This window comes from Alosa sapidissima, chromosome 15, assembly GCF_018492685.1.
Source record: "Alosa sapidissima isolate fAloSap1 chromosome 15, fAloSap1.pri, whole genome shotgun sequence".
Lineage (NCBI taxonomy): Eukaryota > Metazoa > Chordata > Actinopteri > Clupeiformes > Clupeidae > Alosa > Alosa sapidissima.
In genome coordinates, this window is record NC_055971.1 from 23280590 (window position 1) to 23286662 (window position 6073).

At 40.7% G+C, this 6073-nt stretch overlaps 1 pseudogene; it reads right to left on the minus strand.

Moving 5' to 3' along the window:
• Positions 1-1364: 1364 nt before the first annotated feature.
• On the minus strand, positions 1365-2311 carry LOC121683441 (annotated as a pseudogene).
• Between the last annotated feature and the right edge of the window lie 3762 nt (positions 2312-6073).

The window sequence follows — 6073 nt, forward strand, 5'->3', positions numbered from 1 at the left end:
GAACGTGAGTCAGTTAGGCTACTGTAAGAACCGAAGCGTGGTTTCAGCTATGTGATAGCGATCAAGTGTGTAGCCTAGGCCTACGGTTGATATAGACCTACATATTCTATGCGATTTACACATTCAAAAAAAGCATGTATAAGCTGAAAGAAACTATTAAATGTATAGCTAGTGAAATCATTTCACTATCCTAGTCGCTAAGATAGAAATTAGGACACACTTGCTGTGGAGACGACACACTTTAGGCTATTCAGAAAATATTTGCGAGATCATTGCAGCCTGATTATTAGCCTATATTTAAAGCTTATACCATTGTCTAGGTTGAAAAGGGTGTCATTTAAAAAGTGATATACTACACCTATAAAATTATTATGACGTTGCTTGACAACACCTGAGTTAGTCCGCTCAGCTGTGACTTATCAACATTCCACAGCATTGCAAAAACAGCTGAAAAAACGAACGATTTTAACTCTAAAACTCATTTAGTATTAATAATTGATTTCATATTTATTTATTTCTTAAGTGACCATGGTATAACTGGATAATGCTCTTCGATGCGTCAATTATCATAAATAAATGGACTTCGCAGAAGCGTCCTCCGCTTCGCGTCGGACAGTTCACGCCTCCACGTTGTTCATTTATTTCTGATAATGGACACCTCGTCGGGCATTATCCCTTACATCTCTGGTGTGATTTTGACGATCAGAAAAATAATTTTCCTTAGCTATACTGAAATAGGCTAATGATGTCAAGTATGCTTCTGTGGGGTTAGGGTGGCGCAGTGGACTCGGAGTGCTGTCGCGGAACATTGGAATTTGTGGCTGCCCAGGACTTTTCTAAAACTTCTCGCTATCACCCGCACACCGCACTAAAATGACGTAGGCTATTAAGCAGTCAAAATCCGGGGGGGGGGGGGGGGGAATCGTCGGACATCCATTATTTTTGTTATTCAGCACCCCTGGTCAAAAATAGGTTCCCGCGCGCCTGATTACAATGTACAATGACACAGCTGTTTTCTAAAGATATACATACTATACCCAAGTAGTGCTTTTTTTTTTATGTCAGAGGATTTAATCAGTTGGTTGCCATTGGGGTGTAAAGATGGTTTCGTCATTTTAAAGATGTAGTTATATAGCAAAAATGCTTCAGAAATTATCTCCCATACCTTTAGATGTTATGATGTAGAATATTTCACTTTTTAAAAAAATATCAACAAAATTACTTGTTTCCTTGAGTTGCATGGTTGACCCTACAGCTTCTTTCCCACTGCAGTTGACAAATCGCAATTTACAATTTGCTCACACACAATGAATGTCATAGATCTTCAAAAAGCTGTATCGAATGAATGGGTATATAAATGGCACTTAACTGATCCAAATGGCTCTTTTCTGAAATTTCGACAGGCTGTGTCTTATTTCCTGATGTTTTATGCCATATATGATTGGATGCAACAGTGGAGGGACAAGGAAAAACATAAACGACAAAAATATATTAACCTCACTGGGTAAATAAGAATTGACACGGTTATACTGTAGATAACATTAAACAGTGTGGCCAAGGAAAAATTAACAAAAACAATTATGTGTGGAGAGCAGGTCTCAAATGTTTTCTGTCTAGCCTTTCCCGAGGCCTTCAAAATGAACATTATAATTCTAACATAAGACAACAACACCAGTAGCAGAGGAACAATTACTAAAGCAATAATGAGACATACTCCATACATGTTGGTCACACGACTCTGAATACTGTCACCACACGATAGGCGAGAGACAGATACGTTATCACAAAGTATCTTATGCAGAGTATGTTTGCACAGGGGTATGCGAGAGGTAAGGAATACTTGACCAACTATACAAACAACAGGCACAAGGTCAGCAGCTAACAGTAACTGCCTTACTTTTTGTGGTGTCATTACGGTGTGGTACTGTAAAGGTTGGAATATGGACACAAGTCTGTCATAAGCCATCACTGTTAGTATTGAGTTGATACAAACTGCATAGGTTGCAGTGAAAAAAATTTGAACAAGACACCCAGCATATGACATTGTATTTAGATCTGTTAAAAGCATAGCCATCACATTTGGCCAAACAGCTGTGCTTCCAATCAACCCAGTAACAATCAAGCTGAAAAGAAATATATACATTGGCTTATGCAAGGATGAGTCCAAGTAAATTAACAACATGAGGGTTACATTGGTTACTATACATGCAATGTACATAAGGAAAACTACAGTGAAAAACACATTTTTGACTGAATCCATGTCCTTGTACACTGTGAAGGTCAAAGTGGCCCTGAACGAAGACCCATTCATCTCTGCAGCTTTTGTACAGAAAATCTGAAAATGTCAGCAGTTGTACAACACTGTTTAAATGTATCATAGTGTAGGACATGTAACATGCATGAAGGAATTATTATGACTGATCTTAAAGAAGACATGTGACTACACATACTCACCATAACACATCAAATGTAGCCTAGTCTGAATTTTACTTACCTTTCTTCTGTATCTCTTGTAAACAATCATGACATGATTCTCAAATAACAGTGCTACTGCACCTATATAATTATGACCGCCGGGCAGCGAAGCGGCGGTCATATAGGTTTAGTCAGATTTTTTTTTTTCTTTCTTTTTCTTTTTTTTTTTTCTTTTTCGCATGTCCAAATTTCCATCGAGGATTCCCGGGACACTGAAAGACCGGGGTACACAAAACTTGGTGGGCATGTAACCCAAATGGATAGCATGGAACCATCATTTTTTTGTTTTGATCTGTGGCCCCCCCGCTGGACTGGACCCCCCAAAAGGAGGGTAGGGCAGACACAGTTTTCTGTGAATATCTCGAGAACCGTAGGGTTTAGGAGGACCATTTTTTTTTGTATGTTGATCTCAAGGGGCCATGTCAACCCATTCCATAACCACTCATTTCATGTATAGCACCACCTAGTTAAACACAAAAAAGTAAAAATGAGGTGTTTTAATCGCAGGTATCTGTGACCTAACATAGTCAAAACTGCACGAAATTGGAAGTGTAGGATCATTATGACACCCTCTGAATGCACGCCAAGTTTCGTGGAATTCCGTTCATGGGGGGCCACACAATAAATTAATTTATGTTACTATACACCAACTGGCCTGTAGGTGGCCGGAGACAGTTTTCTGTGAATATCTCGAGAACCGTAGGGCCTAGGAGGTCCACCTTTTTTTTGTATGTTGGTCTTAAGGGGGCATGTCAACCCATCCCATTACCACTTATTTCATGTATAGCGCCACCTAGTTAAAAATTAAAAAGCAAAAAATTAGGTGTTTTCATCACAATATCTCTGGCTGACATGGTCAAAACTGCACGAAATTGAAAGTGTAGGATCATTATGACACCTTCCGAATGCATGCCAAGTTTTGTGAACTTTCGTTCATGGGGGGCCTTACAATAAAATAATTTATGTGTACATTTAGTGACCGTACACCAACAAGGATTCCCGGGACACTGAATGACCGGGGTACACGAAACTTGGTGGGCATGTAACCCCACATGGATAGCATGGAACCGTCATTTTTCGTTTTGATCTGTAGCCCCCCCGCTGGACTGGACCCCCCAAAAGGAGGGTAGGGCAGACACAGTTTTCTGTGAATATCTTGAGAACCGTAGGGCCTAGGATGACCAATTTTTTCCATATGTTTGCCTCCAGGGGTCATGTTAACCCATTCCATGTGCACATGTTGTGCATAAACAGATACACACGCACACACATACATTCACAGTAATCATACGTATGACACATTCTCACACAGTAGACATATGTACGCATGCATGCATATGCATAAACACACATACGCAGACAAACACACAAGCACGCACACACACAGACACACACACCCACACAATTCAAGAATTTCTCAGAATTATGAACAGGCAAGATGGGGGTGGGGTTGTATAAAATGAATTTTACATGTGAAATCTATGAACTAATCATATTTTGGTACTTGTTGTCTAGCAGATACCAGTGAGAATTGAGTGTGGATAATGCAATTTAGTGAGACAGTTAGAATCATATAGGCCTTTCAGCATGATTTATTTTTGTGGAAAAAATGTGCTGGACTGGGCGGCGGTCATATTTTGTACCGCTCTGCGGTACATCTAGTTATTGTACATGTCATAAGATTCTCAGGTAACAGTTCTTCTGTACCTGTATACGTGGTTCATGACAAGACCACCATCTCTTCACACTGAAACTCTCCTGTCTCGTGCGTGTGCCCTCCCTCTACTTTTATAATATTGCTCCTGACTGTTGAGGTAACACAGCTAACACTGTACCAATAGCAACCAAAGTAAGTCCTACAGAGCTCTGTTATTTGGACTTGATATGACCAATTTATTTTGCTGTCAATATGTTCATTTTTCAGAGACTTGTTACATCCCGGTTTAGAGCTTGTGGGACATAACAAAAACGGGCAGACACAAAACGTAATAATATCGTGTATTTATTAATACAAAAAAAAAAACCCAGTATGGAAAAACAGTCTATAAGCCACTACGAAAAACAAGGCCTACAAACTCTGCGGCCAGGCGCTCACTCCTGGTCTCTCCCCCCAGGGAGTGGAAAAATGACGGTGGTTGCACGGGCAAGGCCCGAGGCTGGCCCTAGTGGCAGCGAAGTGCGGCAGCGACGGTGGCAACGAAAGTGATCCCCACAGTGAGTAAGAGCTCTGAATGAACTCAGCCACTTTTAAAGGGACGGGCTATCCTGACGTCCAGTGGGTTCACGCCACCACTCAGCTGCGCCAATCTGTCTGCAAGACACACAACAGAAGCAACAAACACAAAGAATATGCAACAAGACCCACAGGGTTGTAACAGACTGCACCTCTAATCTTAATATTTTTATCTCCTCTTTATAGCTTTAGAATTTCAGTTAAATAAATTAGATGTTTATAGTGAATGACCCAAAATTAAAGAGATATCAAAAGGTAGGCCTAAAGTTCTTATGAGATTACATTTGTATGATAATATATAATTTGATAGAAGAGTTGTTCCAATTCTGGTGTAATTTTTTTTTGTCATTTTGTCTTTATTCTTGATAGGATAGTGATAGTGACAGGAAGCGAGTGGAAGCAAGAGATAGGGTGGGATCGGGAAATGGCCGCATATCAGACTCAAACCTGGGTCACCAGGCACTTGGACCCAAATGTGGTGCAGACACTGCAGCCGCAGCCACTGCTCACCCCAATCCTTGTAGTTTCGTCTTGTCCCTAAACGTCTTGCTAAAACTTAGGCTGTGAGGCACAGCACACACGACAAGCACACAGGCAGACGACCAGACAGGAAGACAGTCTACAGCAGGGGTATTCAATTAACCTTCAGCGAGGTCCAGTTATGGAAAATTTCCAGAAGGTCCGGAGCATCATGATGTTTAATGGTCTAGGCCTAATGTTTAATGTGAAATAAAATAAGTAGTCTAAAAGGCAACATTCGAAATGGTAGAGTAATTGGGGAGAAAAACGGAGTAGCCTTGGCTACTTTTAAGATCTTAATGTGAACTTAAAATAAATTTTGAGCTGAGACAAGGATAGATATTCCACAGCTGGTTCCTTGAACCCATTAATCAGGAAGTTTAATTTTATTGTATTGTTTCTATTTTTTTTTATGTTGACCCAAAATCCTGGAAACCAAGGAAAATCATGTTGTTGGGCAGTGAATGGATGTAACTAGATTGTGGTGGATGAATCATATTGCCCTCTTAAATCGGAAAATATTCTGCGGTCTCAGTTCACTGTTGAATGAGTAGGCCTAGCCTACCCTATGCTTGCTCAAAATATATGCTTTGTCTAGTAGAGGTGCTTCAAATTGGCGCTTTTTAAAAATCGCCTGTCTCAGAATATGTAGAAGAGTCGGTCCAGGGCAATTCCGCGCAAAACTGTCACATCCATAACACCAACAAATATCCTGGTTAGTTTGGGCACGGAGGTGAGTTGTCTTCTGTCCGGCAGAGAGGCGGCGATTTATCGCGGCTGCCTCTGGCAGCAGTTAATTTCCACGTTCTCGCTCTAATCTTCCTTCCTCTAGACTTCCGTGGTGAG